The sequence below is a fragment of the Rattus norvegicus genome, chromosome 11 (genome assembly GCF_036323735.1).
Source record: "Rattus norvegicus strain BN/NHsdMcwi chromosome 11, GRCr8, whole genome shotgun sequence".
Taxonomy (NCBI): Eukaryota; Metazoa; Chordata; class Mammalia; order Rodentia; family Muridae; genus Rattus; species Rattus norvegicus.
The window spans coordinates 35576345-35594989 of record NC_086029.1 but is presented as its reverse complement, the minus strand read 5'-3'; the positions used below and the strand labels follow the sequence as shown (position 1 = coordinate 35594989).

The following is an 18645-nucleotide window of genomic DNA, read 5'->3' as shown; positions in this document are numbered from 1 at the left end:
TATTATGTCCTATATCCTTCAAGTTAAAATATCTAAGAAAACTTAATGTAAAAATTTATCATTCATGTTATTATTATGCAGGATTCCATTCATCTTTAATTAATTATAAATTAATATGTAGTGATTTTCTTTAAGTAAGTGTGTGACTTATAATCTGTAAGTATTTGGTTACTTACCAATATCTTGTATATCTATTGTTAGAATCACCTAAAAATGCCTTGTGTTCACACACAAAAAAATGTAGAAGCTACAAATAAGATTTAAATTGTGCTTTTTTTTATAATGTGGAAATTGGTAGAGGTTGGTGAATTGTCCCTTTAAAATATAATGGCTTATCAATAAAGCAACGTATTAGGACAACTTTTGTTGGAGAGTTTTCACTGTAGAGTTCTTGGCTTGGAACTCCCTGTGTAAAAAGCCTCTTCTTGAGCTCCTAGAAATTACTTGGCTGGTTTACCCTGAGTATTGAGATAAAAGCCTGTACCAGCACACCTGGGCTTGTAATAACTAATTTTGATTATGTGATTTTGAGTGGGTGTTAGGTCATAAATGTTGATCTGGGAGCTATGCCTTTTACATATATCAGGGGTTCAGAATGCTCTATCATGATTGTGAGCTCATATGTGTACTGTTTTATCTACACAGTCCTCGGCAAATTGAAATTTCTTAGAACAGTTTGAATCTCACGTAATCCTCATAAACACTTCCGAGATTCACTGACACAGTGAACAGTATTACATTCTTCTCATTAGGAATGTTTGAGAATCTTAAGGCTAGAAATGCAGATTATGATTCAGAGTTATTGGATAAAAAAGGAGAAAAAGCTTGATGAAGCAGGGGGGAGCCTGAAAATATTGTCTGTGAAAATATCGTGGTGCATTATAATCCCATATATGATGTAATTTTGAAGAAAGCATTTAAGCTTTAAGAGCTAAGATTTAAAGACATATCAAAATAAAATTAATGGCCAAAAAAAGTATAAAGAAAACTACAAATCAAATTAAAAAGTTTTTCCCCCTATGGTTAGGAGGACAAGATAAATAAACTAAATAGCATCAACCATGCGTCTGTTTATTTTAAATTTGGCTACTCAGTCTTTCTATATCTGTCTTTCTTGTGAATAGATTAGCCTTGATATGTACGATTTCAGGAACGATGTCATTATGTCGCATTTAGTATTTCTTTTAAAAACAAATTCAGTCCATACTAAATTTAAAAGAAAAGATGGCTTTGGTAACTATCCCTACAGATTTGAAAGCAGATAAATAAAACTCAAAAGACATTATTATTTTATTCACAGTTCAATTTAAAAAAAAACCCTGAAATTAGGGATTTATGTTAATTAATTGGCATACCATATTTGATTGTTTGAAGCAAATTATTCAATGGCTCTTCTGATTATTTAATAGGAAATTATAATAATGATTTGAAAAAAGTAACATTCAACTCCAAATGCAATTTGCTATCAATAATAAAAATAAATAATCAAATGGTTCTATAATTGGAAGTTTGCCTTCAGTGTAAAAGAGAGAGGTTAGTATATGAGAAGAGATATATAAGGCTAACCACTGAACTAAATTATGTCTATAAATTAAGCTTCAATTAGCATATATATTCGAAAATTTATTTCACTCTTGTATCTATATATACTTCTGTGTATATGTGTTTATATAGGTATATAAATGAAGAATAATACTCAAAAACACCTTTCTCTACAATACAAACATTATTTGGAGATTTATAATGATCTAATTGTCAATATTTAACACTTGCTTTTGCTTTATAAATTTCTGAGACATTAATTTTCTAAAGTGAGTATTAACTTACTCTTTAATTGTGTTTATATGAAAACTTTAAACATACCTTAGGGATCATTTAGAAAATGTATATATTTTTTCCAAACTGAAAATATTTACTTGCAACTATTGATAAGAAATCACCATTTATAGATGCTGCCCAAGGTCCTTCAGAAGTCTGCCAGTGATTTCTTTGAGATGGCACGTGTTATTCTAAAAACAAATTGTAATTTCTATTCAGCAGACAGAAATGACTGCAAGGTTACCACTAATTTTATAATAACTTCTCTTAGTGATATTAATTGATATAAATACATATAATCATGATGACTTACAGTGTCATCCATGTTATATTAATTCATTAATAATATCCTTACATGTTTTGTCTTATATGTTATATATTTATAAATTTATTTGCAAAGCAAATTTATGCTTAAATTGGGTTTTGTGTTTCACCATATTCATGATCTAGGACACCTTCAAATTAGTAAGTTCACTGCAAATAGATGATTTTCAGTCCAAATACAGACCTTAATAATGTTATGGCACCAAGTAGAGGTGTTAATATATAGCAAATTCTATGAGGAGGTAGAAATCCTAATGATCTTTATTCCTTCATTCCACATTTTCTACTTGAGGTTAATTATCCATTGTTTCTAAACTTTGCATATGTTTGTATATATAACATATATTTTATATGATATATATTAAAGTAATATCAAACATAGACTCTTCTCAATAAAACCTTAGAGGTCTGGTAGAACATTTCTGGTGAATATCCAGTCAAAAATAAAACAAATGTATTTCTCAGGTAAACAGAATATCTATTGAATAAAACTAACCATGAAAGTTTCTAGTGTCTGAATGACATACCTAGATTTTAGATCTAAAAAAACACCAAAGGAATTGATGAGATTTAAAATGTAATCCTAGAGAGGAAAACAAAGCAGAAAGAAGAAACAAATACTACAGCATCTTGAAAATTTTAAAAATACTTCACAGGGATAAAGCTGCTTGAGGACTGTTTTTATATATGGTACACATAAAAAATTATCTGTTCAAAAGCAATGTTGTAGTCTGAGTGGCATTTCAGCCATGAATGAACGACTGTGATAAGAAGACACAACAGATATGATAAAAATACAATATTCAGCAATCATTTTCAGACATCCTGATAAGTTCATGTACAACTGTAGCATTTCATAAGAACTATTGGCAAAGATACAGTTTTAAAAATTGTGTATTCAGTGTATGAAATTCAAGGCCATCTTACATCAGTTGAGCTTTAGATTATTTTAACCATATAGTTTGTATTATGTATTTTCTTTCAGCATTAACATAGTCTATTAATTCTAATATAGAGTTACAATGGTAGTATGGCTTAGCAACATTAGACAAATGCTATCTTTAATGAATCTGCTTCTTGCTGTACTGCAAACAAACTGTAAGTACTAAAAATATTTTAAAATATTTAAAAATTAAAAATTTAATAATTTTTAGAAGTATTTAAAAATTAAAGTGCAGATGAGAAAAATAACCAGGCTTCATGGCTCACTGATTTGTAGGTAAACTCAGAACTTCGTGCCTACAAGAGCACTAAGCATAAGCAAAAACAGGTTCGAAGGAAATACTGTTTGTTGGTTTGTTCATTTGCTTGCTTGCAGTGAGAACAAATTTGGACATAGTGACAGCATGGCAGCAATGATGTCCTGAATCCAGTTGACATAGTTGCAGACATTGTTGTACACACTATCATTGTCCTGCAGGGACCAGACATAGCCTCAGGGAACAATTCATTGGAGCTCTCCACTGCAGACCATAGAGCCACCAGAATGAACTCCAGAAAGGGAGATTATGTAAAGAAGCATGTAGGAAAAGGCCACATTTACACTGAACTTAATACCTAATTCTAGTTGACCTGTGGCTCCATTTGTTTTTATTTTCATATTTCTTATTTATTTTTAATAATCATTCAATTTGTTAACATCTCAAGTAATATCCTACTTCCTAGGTACCCCGCTACAACCCATCCCATATCTGCCCTCTCCTCCCTCCCCTTTGCCTCTAAGGATGCTTTCTCTCTCACCTACTCTCCTCTGCCCTACCCTTCCAGAGTCCCCTACACTGGGGCATCAAACCTCCAAAGGACCAAGGGCCTCCCATTCCACTAATATCAGACAAGATCATCCCCTGCTACCTATGTATAAGGAATGAAGGATCCCGCCATGTACACTCCTTGGTAGGTGGTCTAGTCCCTGGGAGCACTGGGTGATCCAGCCGCCTGATGTTGTTCCTATGGGGTCCAATCCCCCTCTTCTCCTTCAGGCCTTCTGCCAGCTCTCTCAGAGAGATCTCTGAACTCAGTGTGATGGTTGGCTCCAACATACACATCTGCATTGGTCAATTGCTGGCTGAACCTCCCATGTAACAGCCACACCAGGTTCCTGTCAGCAAGTGCCCCTTGGAAATCAACAATGTCCTGTTTGTTGTCTGCAGACAGTATGGACTTCCAGGTAGGATAGTCCACGGATGGCTCCACCTTAGGTCTCTGCTATATTTTTTGCCCATATTCTTTCCTTAGACAGGAACATTTCTGGATTACTAACTTTGAGATGGGTGGGTGGCCAAATCCCTCAACGGGGGCTGTGCCTATCTACTGAAGGTGGTCTCTACAGGTTTCTTGTTTGTTTTGTTTTGTTTTTGGAGGGAGGGGGTATTTCATTTATTTACATTTGAAATGTCCCCTTTCTGGTTTCCCATCTGGAAACTCCCTATCCCATCCTCCCTCCCTTGGCTTCTAGGAGGGTGCTCCTCCATCCACCTACCCGCTCTTGCCTCCTGGCCCTGACATTCCCTCCTCGGACTGGGGCCTCAAGCCTTCACAGAACAAAGGGCCTCTCCTCCCATTGGTGTCCAACATGGGCATACTCTGCTACATATGCAGTTGGAGCCATGCCCCCATCCCCATGCGTGCTCTTTGGTTGGTCATTTAGACCCTGGGAGCTCTGGGGTGTCTGGTTGGTTGATATTTTTTATTTTTCCTATGGGATGCAAACTCCTTTGGCTCTTTAGGTACTTTCTCTAACTCCTCCATTGGGGACACGTGCTGAGTCCAATGGTTGGCTGCAAACATCTGCCACTGTATTTGTCAGGCTCTGACAGAGATTCTCAGGAGACAGCTCTATCAGGCGCCTGTCAGCATGTACTTACTGGCATCCACAATAGTGTCTGGGTTTGATGACTCTGTTTGGGAAAAAATCCACAAGGTGGGCAGTCCCTGGATGGTCTGTCCTTCAGGCTGTGTTCCACACTTTGTCTCCGTATTTCCTCCCTTGAGTATTTTGCTCCCTTCTAAGAAGGCCTGAAGCATCTTCATGGGTCTTCCTTCTTCTTCAGTTTCATGTGGTTTGTGAATTGTATCTTGGGTATTCTGAACATTTGAACTAATATCCACTTATCAGTAAGTGTCTTGTTTGGTTTTTGTTGTTGTTGCTGCTGCTGCTGCTTTGTTTTGTTTTGTTTTGTTTTGTTCTTGTGACTGGGTTACCTCACTCAGGATGATATTTTCTAATTCCTGCCATTTGTCTAAGAACTTCATGAAGTTATTATTTTAATAGCTGAGTAGTACTTCATTGTTGAAATGTGCCACATTTTCTGTTGCCATTCCTCCATTGAAGGACATCTGGGTTCTTTCCAGCTCCTGGCTATTATGAATTAGGCTGCTACGAATATAGGAGCATGTGTCCTTATTATCCGTTGGAGCATCTTTTGGGTATATGCCCAGGAGTAGTATAGCTGGGTCCTCAGATAGGACTATGTCCAATTTTCTGAGGAACCTCCAGATTGATTTCCTCAGTAGTTGTGGGACATCATATAGTTGAAAAGCTTCTGTCAGGCAAACGAAAGTGTCAATAGGACAAAATGGCAACCAACATATTGGGAAAAGATATTTATGAATCCTACATCAGATAGAGGGCTAATATTCAATATATACAAAGAATTCAAGAAGTTGCATTCTAGAAAACCAAATAGCCCTATTTTAAAAAAGAAGTACTGTGCTAAACAGAGAATTCTCAACTGAGGAATCTCAAATGGCTGCGAAGCAATTAAAAAGTGTTCAAAACTCTTAGTCATCAGGAAAGTGCAAATCAAAACGACCCTGATTCTACCTCATACCAATCAGAATGGCTCAGATCAAAAACTCAGATGAGCCGATGCTGTCTAGGATATGTAGAAAGAAGAACACTCCTTCTGTCTGGTGGGAGTACAAGCTGGTAAAACCACTTCAGAAATCATTTTGGCAGTTCCTCAGGAAATTGGAAATAATTCTACCTGAAGATCCAGCTACTGGACATATACCCAAAAGATGCCCCAACATAATGTTCTTCTTTTCATCTGCAAATTTCTTTACTTCCATTTTACCACAGTATACTCTGACCTTTGTCTTTACATCAGACAACACAGTGAATGAGAACATTGTGTTGTCATAGCATATAACTTTCAGCCAAATATAACAAGAATATTAAACTGATGAAATGTGTCCTTCTGGAAGGAGAAAGAATATAAATTTCCTCTTTTTTCTCCTTCACCTTTCCCTCCTCCCTTTCTCTTCCTCTTGCTCTCTCCTCTTTTACTCCCACACTCTTTCTACCATTATTACAAAAACAATTTCTATTCAAATTATAAACATATCAGACTAAATGAAGAACTTAGTATAGTATCCTGTCGATGAAGGTAGAGAGGAAAAAAAATTCCACCAAAACTTGACTTAATCTAAGTACTTTCAAACACTGAACTTAATAAAATGAATGTTTGAGGTGTATCTAAATAACTTTCTAGTTTCATTTTCTCTCCTTCACAAAGCAATGAGTTTACAGATACCCATGCAAGGACAGTCATATATTCCTGAGTTTACACAAGCCTGCTAGTCTTGATGTGCAAACATTCATCTACTCAATATTTTTCACTACAGAAAATGCCTAATTTTTGTTCAATTACTGATTCTTTACTTTAAGTAACTCACCCAGGTCATATCTATAGCAATAATAACAGGATATTGAACATTCTGAACAAAATAACTTTTATGTTCCGTAGGAATATTTTTGCTTTAATAAAAGATGAAAGATCTGCGTTTTCCTATCAAAATATATAAAGTAATATGTTCTTTCTATATTACATAATATTAGTTTTTGTTCATAGTGTCTGCAAATGTTTGGGACTAGAAAACAATGCTGAAGGCTCCTCCATTTTGTATAACTTATTTAATTCCTTTAACACATAGTGTTATAGGAATATTTTTATATGAACTATAGTCCTATATAATGAAGGCTTGAAATATTGAATTAGAGTAAAATATTTCTCATGCCAAACGAATGGAACTTAGTAACCTTCGCATCTGTTGATAATTGAGTTTCAGGTATATGAATTAGTATTTAGAGTCTTAAATAACTAATATTTTATTACTATTCAAATGTTTCTTTTACTCCTAAATGGGAATTTGTGGCAGTCTAATGTTAATTGTGTTAATTGTGCCAGTGTTATATATTAGTATTATGTGTAGACTAACTCGACTTTATGTAAAGAAACAGTTACACATCATTTTGTCTGGATTTTTCTGGAAAGCATGGAAAATTGTTTATCAGTCTGAGATTTCACAAGATAAGCAAAAGAAAGCATTTCACATGTCTTTAGGACTTATCAGTTTATCTGGAAAGGAGGATCAATAACTCAAACTTGGTGGCATCATGAAAAATCCCACAAGCTGTACTGATGACCTACAAAACTTGTATCATTGAAACTCCCTGCCCATCTTTTAGTCAGCTCTTGAAAAGAGAATCGTCTTTCCTTAATAATGGCTTGCTATTTCATAACTATTGGAGTAGTGAATCTAACATTTTTTTATTTGATGTGCTAAAGACTCATATCATTACCTTACTGAGTATTGTGAGGTCTTTATTTTTGCTTTAAAATTTGATATCAATTATTATGTTTTATTATTATCTTTTGTTATTGTTATTATATACTATACCATCATCATCATCATCACCACCACCATTATCATCATTATATACTATTGGGCTATTTGGTGCACATTGATTTCTGTGTCCCTCCAGTGTCCCTAGTATCTCCGGAGGCCAGATGAGTGTCCAGCCAGAATAGCTCGCACATGGCTTTAACTTATTTAACTGCTCACCTTCATCATTTTTCTATCTGATTTCTGATGTCTAGCTTCTTGCTGATTCCTCACACGATAGAGAGATATTGGTGTCTCTTACTCTTTGTAAAATGGTCCAAAGCCTGTAAGTAGCCATTTGAATTACATGACTTCACTGGTTTCATCAACTTTTCATAGATCCTATCTCCAAATACAGTTATATAAAGTTTAACAGTTAAAGGTAATGGAAGAGTAAGACATACTTGACCATAGCCCTAATGACATAAAGAATTATGCAATGTACAATATTTTTCCTAAATGAAAATCAGGAGTGACTTAAGAACTTTCTGATGTATGACACTATCATTTCCCCTGATATATTAGAAAACATCCTACATGCTGTACCAGTTAGCAAAATAACTTTTTCTGAGTGACCCTATTTTTATTTTTATTTTTTGGGCACAGAGTTCATTCCAATATTTGTTTATATTTCATTTTGACTTGTTTCTCCCAGGTACGTGAGCAGAGATCAGGCTACATACCTAATTTATCATTAGTAGATTACTTTTTTATGGGAGTAGGAATTGCAGCTGTCACCCATAAGCTTGTCTTAAAGAAGAGTTTAATAATGGTATATTAATCATTCAGAGTATAGCAGTATAGGCTGAAAGTCCAGTATGTGCCATACATTTTGGTATATATTACAGCTCAGAAATGTGGTATATGCAATTTTTTTGCTACATAATGATTATAGCATAAATTTAAAAAGAAATACTGTTAATCCCTATGATACCACTGAATGTTTCTCAACAGAAAACAACCAAAAGTTTGCAGATAAACAATTATAAAAGTGTACTCAAGGGCACAAAGTAGGAGCTCTGTTATCTGAAGGGACTGCACTCTTTTTCCAGTGTTGTGCTTTTTGAATAAAGATTCAGCGAATGCTTTCTATGACCACCTGTCAACCTTGAGCCATAAAATCTATTGCAATCTCTCCTTTACATTGACAGGTGGATAAATTCCAATTTCCCTGTGTTCTGTCCACTCAAATTCTTGAGTTTTTGTAAGTTAAGTGTAATAGTCCTCTAAGGAATTTGAGATGACTAATGAAATTGGAAATGAACTTGAAATTAAAGGACATTAAATGTCACTGGATTAAAATATACCATTATAGAAGTACTAGGAAGAATAGTCAAGGTTCCTGAGTTAGTCAGAAGCATTAAGAAAGAATGATAGGCTGATAAAGGAAGTAATATGGATGTGACTCCAAGTCTGTGGTGTTCAATATGACAACAAAGAGATTGGTCCAATGTAGTTTTATGCCTCTAGGAATTTGACTATTTTGAGCTTTCAGCTAATTACATATGTGTTAATAAATTAAATAAGATGATTAAATAGAATAGATTCTGATATCCTAAAAAGCTGTTTCTAATATACTACACTATATAATTAATTGATATCTTCCACTAATTTTCCCTTTGTTTAAGCAGAACATTGTATTAATTTTCATTCACATTGACTATTTGAATTTTCATTTTTATTAAACTTTTGGGTTTCTAAGAGCAATTCATACTTAGCATCAAATGTCCTGAAATTGTGATTTGTGTTTTTATTGGGGGTAGCAATGAGAGAAGGGAGTATGGTAGAAAAGTTTTCCTCATAATGAAAAGAGTCTATTTTGTTTTGCACTTAGTGAAATATAATGTTTCTGAAGTTCTGGAGTTAAAGAAAGTTTATTTTCCACTGCACTTTCTTTCAAAATATTTTTGTACAGGCATTTCCAAACTGGCTGCATTTGAATAAACATTTTAACACTTTGTAACTTTGTAACATTACAGAAGCCTAGTGTGACATTAGCTTAAATTCCACTCTAAACACATCTTCTTTTGAATGCAAGATCTTTAAAAAATTTTTCTGACATTTAGAGTGACTTTTAAAATATCTTCTGAAAATGTTGTCTTGATGTCTGTCATTATTATAATAAATATAGGTAAAGAAACTAAGGAATAATATTCCACGAACTTCATTTCAGATACATTTAACTAACACCCAGATGTATCTGTTTCCTGAGCTTTTATTTAATGATTGAGTACTTGGTTTACTGAAGAGTTTGAAACCTGTAGAGACAAATTATAAGGAAAATATGACTACAGCAATTGTTTCAAAACCTTTACCCTACGGTATTCAGAACAGTGTTAAACACTTACAAATGATCTTTGCTAAATTCGCCTTGACAGAAGAAGGAAACTGACAGTTCTTGCTGAAGTATAAACTTTATTTTCCCCTACTCTCTATGGGGAAGAGCAATCACATTACATTAACTCAATAGCTTTTTTGCTACTGTACCTCAGAATCAACAATTTGCATGTTTTTAGTTTCTCCATCCTAATTATCTCTCCGTTTTACTCTCTTACTGCTATTGCCTTAGCAACACTCCTCTTAAACCAATTAGCCTAATACATTTTAAGGATTAAATTGTATTATTTCAGTGTGTGTGTGTTTGTGTGTGTGTGTGTGTGTGTGTGTGTGTGTGTGTGTGTGTGTGAGTTAAATCTTCACTTCTATGTTACTGAACAGTTTTCTGGTGAAAATTCCAATTATTTGATGATGAAGAACATGAAATATCTACATACTACACTGGAAGTCCTAAAAGAAATAAAAGTAAATAGTCTGAAAAGCCATAATTTTCTGAAACTACACTTTGAACCTTCTACTAAATTGGAAACAATGTCATGTCACATTCATACAAAATGGAAGTGGATAGTAAATAAAACATTTTACTTGCTTAATTTTCCACATTTTGTGTTTTGCAGTAAAATACATTTAGCATGCTGGCGATTAAATGTTAGAAATGTAATAGTTTTCAAATTTGTGAATTTAGGGAATTCAATAAATTTTATAAATTTCCAATTCCATTGTCAGTTTCTTTATTAATTTTTATTTTTTGTTTATATATATTTTCTGAGGTTGAAAATGGAGATAGATTCAAGTTATCTATAGGTCTGCTCTGTGTGTTTGTGTGTGTGTGTGTGTGTGTGTGTGTGTGTGTGCGTGTGCGCGTGTGTGTTTATAAACAAGCATATGGGCATACACCAAAGCAAAAGGGTGTTACAGATACCAGTAAACTGGATTCAGGTGGTAACTGTGGGACATGAGAACTGTATGCCAGGAACACATGTCCTGTTCAAGAAATTCAAGTACATTGACACAATAGAGAGTATTTTATTACCATTTTGTATTTTAAGAAGAATGCTTTTCCTATGTTATACTTATAGGCTTCACATATTAAATAATATGTTCTAGAAGCTGGTTTTGGAAGAGAAGTTAGGTTAAAAATATGACATATCAAAAATAATGTTTTTCGTTTTCATAGAGAAATGTTTTCTGTTTCAGCAAATAATTTTTACTTTAGATACAAAGTTACTGTGAAGTTATATAACATATTCCTTAAAAATAAAAATCAGTTTTATGCAAATAACTATTTCTCAGTCAGATGCTATCTTACAAATATTTTTCAGTTAAAGAAAATTTAAGCTTAGTCTCTCAGACAAATGTACATAAGATAGAAAGTAACAAGCAACAGAGTATACAATTATTTTTTATTTTTTTAAATAAAATAGATGTCACCTATTTTTATAAAATTTTGAGATATTGACGTTAACTGCCAGTTGTGTTGTTATTGTGCTTATTCTAATGGTGCTGTACATTCAAAATTAAACATAACATGTTTTCAAATCATTTCTAATTGGCATTAATCTTCTTTTAATTTTAATTTAATTAGTCCTCATTTGAAATACATGCCTATTTGAAGAATCCAAATATTTGGAAACAGAGAGGGTGAAACAAATACATTTGGATTATTGAACTCAACATCTTGATCTTAATCAATAAATCCCCAAACTTACCTATTAGTGGAAAATCTATGTAAGAATGGGGCTAAGAAATAAGGAGTAATAGCTGTTGTTAGGAATCGCTTGGATGCATAATAAGACTAAAGACATATTGGCAGTCCATAATTATGCAGGTTGTGTAGTATCACGTTTGAAATATACATATACTCTATAAGACATGTTTTTAGTAAGTCACTTAGAGATTGCCATTACCTGATCTACATACAATTTACTTTCTATTTGGTGATATCATTGAATATTTACCACATTTGCAACTTGAAAATATGGAGTACCTCAGAATTAGGAAGTATGCCTTCATGTCTCTAATGTGAGAGCAATTAAGCTAGGAACACTAAAAATTCAAAGACTGGATCAGTTATGGGTGAGTTTTAGTCCATCTTAAACAACTTAGTAAGATCCAGAATCAAATTTTAACCTATGAAAAGGAGAGTGAGTAGAAGAACATTTTTTTTCTACCAGGTTCAACTCCAGTGGCACGAAAACTTTGATTACTAACTGTCTTCACTATGCTGTGCAGTGCATATTAAACTGTCTATTCCTGTGTAACTGACATTTTGTTTTATGGAGAAGTGATTTCTATTTCTGTCCCATTATCATGACAGCTTCTTGTTGCTATCATTCTAAACTCTACCCCTATGGGTTCAGCCTTTGTGAATATTAGAGAGTTATCTCTCTGTCTGGATTGTTTTGAGCTCTGTTGATAACATATATCATGATTGTTATGATATTATGGGACATGTTTTATGCATGTTTCACAGTTCAAAGAAAGATGAGTATTCCCTCTTTAACCACCATCAACTGCAAATAACTAGGAGTGGGGCCTCATGAGTACTTTCCTCAAACATGCTGGAGTTTTAGCCTTGTGCAACTGATTTGTGAGTTGCTGCTATTATAAGCTGATACCTGTAGCAACTTGCGTACATCTAAAAGTACAATTTAATTGCTTTCCTCTCCATCTATGGTTTGCTTCTCTTCTTTATGCTCTTGATAGCATGGGTATAACTTAGAGGGGTCACATAAATGCCACATTTAGTGTTGATCATTCAAAGAAACTTAGTCTGAGTAGTTGACTATTAGCCATTTCACTGTTAACTTGGCATAACCTACTGACCTATTTAGAAACAAGCTTCTATGATACAGGTTTCAAACAGCCAAGATTCAGGGCTGTAAATGTAAATTGTTGGAAGGGTGTTTGACAAAATATTCAGTGACAGGATATAAAATTAACACACATAACCTAGTAGTCTTTCTATTAACCAAAGACAAACATGTTGAAAAAAGTAGAATCAGGGAAACATTCATGATTGCCATACAGAAATTTACTTGGGAATAAGCCTGATTATAAAGATATGAGAACTGTATGATGAAAACTGTAACACATCTGAAGAAAATCAGTGAATGCTATAGTGTTAGAAGAAGAAAATGCCTCCCCTGCTCATGGATTGAGAAACTCACTTTTGTGAAAATAAGAATCCTCCCAAAAGTGAGCTCCAGATCCAGGGAAAGCCCACAAAATAAAAATATGAAATTACAGAGGCATCATATAGAGACAGTGCAGTACACAGAAACAAAACTGAGATTAAACATGTTGTTTGGAAGGTGATTTAATATCTTAGATTTTAGATCTCATGCTAATTTCTCCATTAGATTCAGAGGAGAGACAAACAATAGGCTACAGTATACCTCTGTATACAATTCCTATTTTCTCAGGAATTGTATGTCTCAACTTTAATTTCTCCCACATTCTTCCCTCCACATGTCCATTCAATATTCATGTATTTTTTTCTTTCCATCACAAAGTCTAGTTAGAGCTATCAGATATTCAGGAGCATCAGGCCATCTAGAAGAGAATGGGTCACAAAACAAGCAATGCCATCCCTCAGGAAAGAGGAAAATAGTGTATGAGTATTGTCTCCTTGATTTCGTTGGGTTTTAAAGTTATACCTTCAATGGATTGCTGTGGTATTTGAATGCAATGATCAGATGATTACTGAGGTATATTGGACAGATTTAAAGCTGGTAACCATAGATAACTGGTGTTGCAGAGAAAATTGGAATATTCCCACTGAACATAGTTAATAGCCTTGCTGGTGAGGTTTCCAGAAACTACACAAGAAAATGATTAAATCATTCAATATATGTTCAGGCATTACTTATGATTTATTGCTACTTTAATTTAAAAATATTTCTATATTGGTGGAATGCTGCCTTCATGTTAACAAACTTTACAACAAATGTTAATTATTCTGGAATTCTCAATGCTTAGCTAATGGAAGACTTCACCAGACCCCAGAGTGAAAGTACCTTTACTTAATGTGTACCTGAAGTTTCTTTCTGTCTTGTCCCAATTCCCTTGACAGATTATTATCCATTGCCAATGACTTTTTCATATCATTTCTAATATTGACATGCTCTCATTCATCATCCAAAAATCTTGCCCACATAAATCTCCAGATGCAATATTTCTGGGCCACAATTCCAAATAATAATTTTATAAATGTGTGAATGTATATCTATGTAAGTTATATTTTATATTTCAACCTTCTTTCACTCTCTGTTAATTTTTTCTTCAATTTAGTTTATTTTTATATGCTACATTTGAAAACATTATTTCTAGTCACCTTTTATAGTTGTTTATGGTCTGTTCTCTGAAAAGTTCTCCTTTCTAATGCCTTTATACTTTTTTGGCTTCTTTAGGTAAGTTTCAACACAGTTAAAGTTAAATTGTGTACTAAAATCTCCTCTCTTCCTTTTCAGGGTTGGGTCCAATATCACAAACCTTCTACTCAATACAATTTTACCTGGTATGTAAGTTTTGAAATTTTAACTTGGATTTTAATTTTCCTTAAGATAGTTTTTTCATTCACCTTGACCTTCTCATTTGACTCATGTGTGAATTACATACATGATCAGTTTCACAAGCACTTGTAATTACTTCCCATGTGACTGTTTTTTAGACCAGTTGAGTTTCCAGAAGAAAAGGTAAAATGAGCTCATTATCCATAAAATTGCTAAGTCTTGCTTTGTAGTATTATATTTGTCTCTATTTGAGATAGAAAAGGCTGTCTGTGGTCTTACCTATAGTATGCATCATAGTCCCATTTTTTTTCTATATGGCTTTGACTCCAGACAGAAAGCACCATGTCACTTTTCCCCTAATATTATGTATTGATCATTTTTCTACAATACAAATAGGAGTGTTGAAATTCACTCCTATTATTTAAATGAAGAGTATCAATACTTTCATTTGAATTAATTATAATTTTGGTTTTGATTTAAGAAGTTTTCAAGTAATATTCTTTATAAAATAATACGAGTTTTCTTGTGGAAAGTAGATATTTAATTTTATTTTGTTTAAATTCTTCTTCAGCCAATGTATTTTGCTCACATTCTTTCCCCTGCACAATTTCTTCCCCTTTCTTCCTACATTTCTACCCACACAAGTTAATGATCTTTCCATTTATATCTTTCTAACAAACAACAAAAATAAAATTCAACACACAAAAAAGACACACAGAAAGCATATAAAAGATTTATTAAGTCTATTTTGTGATTTGCAACTAATTTTTGGTATTGTTTTTGATGTCCAGTAACACTCCACTGAAGAAAACCTGTATTATCTCTCCCTGGACCTATCAATCACTAATAGTCTCTTAGCATGAAATTTACACCCACTTTCTCAGTGTTAGATTTTGTGTATCTTGAACTTGTGTAGTTACTCTGTGTGCTGTTACAGTATCTGTGAGATAACTTGAGCTCATCCTGGCATGTCCTCTGTTGTAAAGTCAGGAGTCCGTGCTTTAATTGAATTGTCACTGAAATGAATGTAAGCTATTGTAATTGTTTTGTTTATTTTCTCAGATGAAGGGATAAAATGAAAGGCATACTGCAGTTGTGCAAATACTCAATTTGATCTGAGACAAGAACATTTCCTTCTCTGTTTTAACTATTCCTTGGCATAGGCCTGGAAGCTTCTAGATTCCAAACAATCAAATTTTCCAAGTTGACTGGTTTAATCTGGCTTTTCTTAGAGTCTGACTACACTGATTTGTCTAGAATCATACTAATTTTGGCAATATGATCTAATCTTCTGACTCCTTCTTATTCTCTGACTTGTTCTTTCTTCATCCTTGTCAGTTTGCCCCCCCCCCCCCTTGGTACCCGTCCCTTTTCCTGTGCCATGATCTTTAGTTCTCTTTCATGACATATTTAACCAAAATCATATGGTTACCATTGAGTTACTGTAATCAACTGGTATCCAGAGAGCTCATCAATGGCTACATAAATAAATAAAAGTTCTCTTCTCTCCCTGAATATACCAGAACTAGTAGTCCATCAATGACAAGTTGGAGTCCCTGAGTGCATGTTGCATCTACTACTAATTGTTGATGGCTACATTCCTTCACAGACATGTACAATTATTTACAATTGCCTTCCAATTGATGTGGCTAGGACCGTGCCTTGCCCATGCTAAGGAATGACACATTCTTCTCCCTATCTTCCAGTTTTTTAATTCATCCTACTCTTCTTTTGAAAACTTCCTTTTGGTTAAACAAATTGTATAATGCCTAACAACGAATGAAATATCTAACATCCGCATGAAAGGCAATACATACAATTTTTGTCAGTCTGGTGCTGGGTTACCTGACTCAGGTTTACTTTTCACTGGCTACATTCATTTACCTGTGAAATTCATAATTGTATATGAAAGAAAAAGATTGAGAGGAGGATAGTCAAAAGGAAAGAAAATAGAATATATGGTTGTGGAAAGACAGGAATAAGACTGGAGGGGGATGGACTAAACGAGAAAGAAAGAAAGATGAGACAGAAAAATACAGGAAAGAACAGTAAACAAGAAAGGCTATTTAAGGGTTCATATGGAAAAATGCTAGTATAGAAGCTCCTTAAATTATATACATACACAAAAGAAGTCTTAATGGAGTCATGAAATAACTGGGGAGACAAAGTCCTAAATACACATGCATGCGCGTGCGCACGCACGCACACACACACACACACACACACAAACACATGCACACACGCACACGTGTGTGCATGTGTGTGTGTGTGTGTGTGTGTGTTTCCAATAAGGAGGAACATCTACTTCCGGGAGTGGATTGCATATAGGTGGTTTTTTTTTGTCAAAGGTGTCCATTAAAAACTTCCAAACAAATGAGTCCATTGTGATGCTTGTGGTTATTATATCTAGATTGATGGGAAATCCCTGTTGCTGAAGACAACATTTACATACCAAATTAAACATGGAGAAGTTGAACTGATGCCTAACCAGACCCTTGAGTCCTCTTATTGAGAGTTCATGTTACTGGAAGATTCTTTGCATTCTACCATGGAAGAAAGGTAAACACTAATTCAATTACTGACCTACTCATGACCTACCTGTATTACATGTTAGTCCAATAGTAGTTTAAACACTGTAAGTGTAATCAGCCACTCTTTTGTTGAACTTAATCTGTATTCCACGTGTCTTCTTCACCATTATTCAGAAATGCTTACTCTTGTAGTAGGTGGAAATTAAAACAAATATTCACACTGAACAATATGTAGAGAGAGAGAAACTCATGTCTAATAGGAATGTCTTCATTAAATTCTCACCTCAGGGCTCAGAAAGCTATGCAGTAGAGGAGACAGAAGATTATTAGAGCCAGAGTGAATAGATGATTCTATGGAAATTGTGTCTTCCAGGTACAACAGGACTTATTTTGATTCAAACTCATGGAGATTGTGACAGCATGCAAAGGGCTTGTCAGAAGATGTTCCAAGGGTACGAGTGCCAAGTGGACATAAATTTACATACATAACCAAGAGGCTATGTCCCATTACAATACTTACAAAGGAAATAATGATAATCTTCAGTTGTCTCAATCTAAATATTAACCATACTCAAGAGTAACCATCCCATGGCCTTCTGAAGCTAGCCAACACAAAATAAAACCAAAGAGATAGGAACCTACAAATTTTCACTTTATTTTGTAGACTTTTTTCTCACTCATATCACTTTATTTATACATTTTGTTTTGGTGACTGGGTTTTTTGGCTTATATATTATGATTTCTGATATTTTTGCCATAATAGTTTGTTCTGCCCTCCTCATACTCTCTTCCTTCTTTCCTCCTTCCATCCGTTCTTTTTTCCTTCCCTCCCTCACCTCCTCCCTCCCTCCCTCCATTCTCTGAGCTGACTTCTTTCCAGGTTTTTTGAACATTTTAAAAAACTTGGTTAATTTTATTCATTTTTGCCTGTTTGTTTTCTAAAAAGAAAGAGAAGAGGGATGGAGTTGGGTAATGGCAGAAGGAACTAGGAGGTATTAGAGTGGTACTGATAAAAGCACATTTTATCTTTACCAATCCTACATCTGATATAGGACTATTATCCAAAATATACAAAGAACTAAAAAAGTTAGACACCAGAGAATCTAATAGCTCTATTAAAAATGGGGTACAGGGCTAAACAAAGAATTCTCAGTTGAGCAATATTGAATGACTGAGCAGTACCTAAAGAAATGCTCAACATCCTTAGTTATTGGGGGAAATGCAAATCAAAACAACTCTGAGATTCCACTTCACACCAGTCAGAATGGCTAAGATCAAAAACTCAAATGATAGCAGATGCTGGCGAGGATGTGGAGAAAGAAGAACACTCCTAAGTTGTTGGTGGGATTGCAAGCTTGTACAACCATTCTGAAAATCAGTCTAGAGGTTCCTCAGGAAATTGAGCATAGTACTCCTTAAGGACCCAGCTATACCACTCCTAAGCATATACCCAA

The 18645-nt window shown here is 34.2% G+C and overlaps 1 long non-coding RNA gene across 1 annotated transcript in view; it reads left to right on the top strand.

Annotated features, from left to right (window-relative positions):
• The window catches only part of LOC102551587 (uncharacterized), a 44029-nt gene extending 26199 nt beyond the window's left edge, over positions 1–17830 (top strand). The window contains exons 5-7 of the long non-coding RNA XR_594992.4: positions 14619–14665; positions 17071–17219; positions 17565–17830. This is a non-coding gene — a long non-coding RNA (uncharacterized LOC102551587). The remainder of the gene's footprint in view (positions 1–14618; positions 14666–17070; positions 17220–17564) is intronic.
• The last annotated feature ends 815 nt before the right edge of the window (positions 17831–18645 follow it).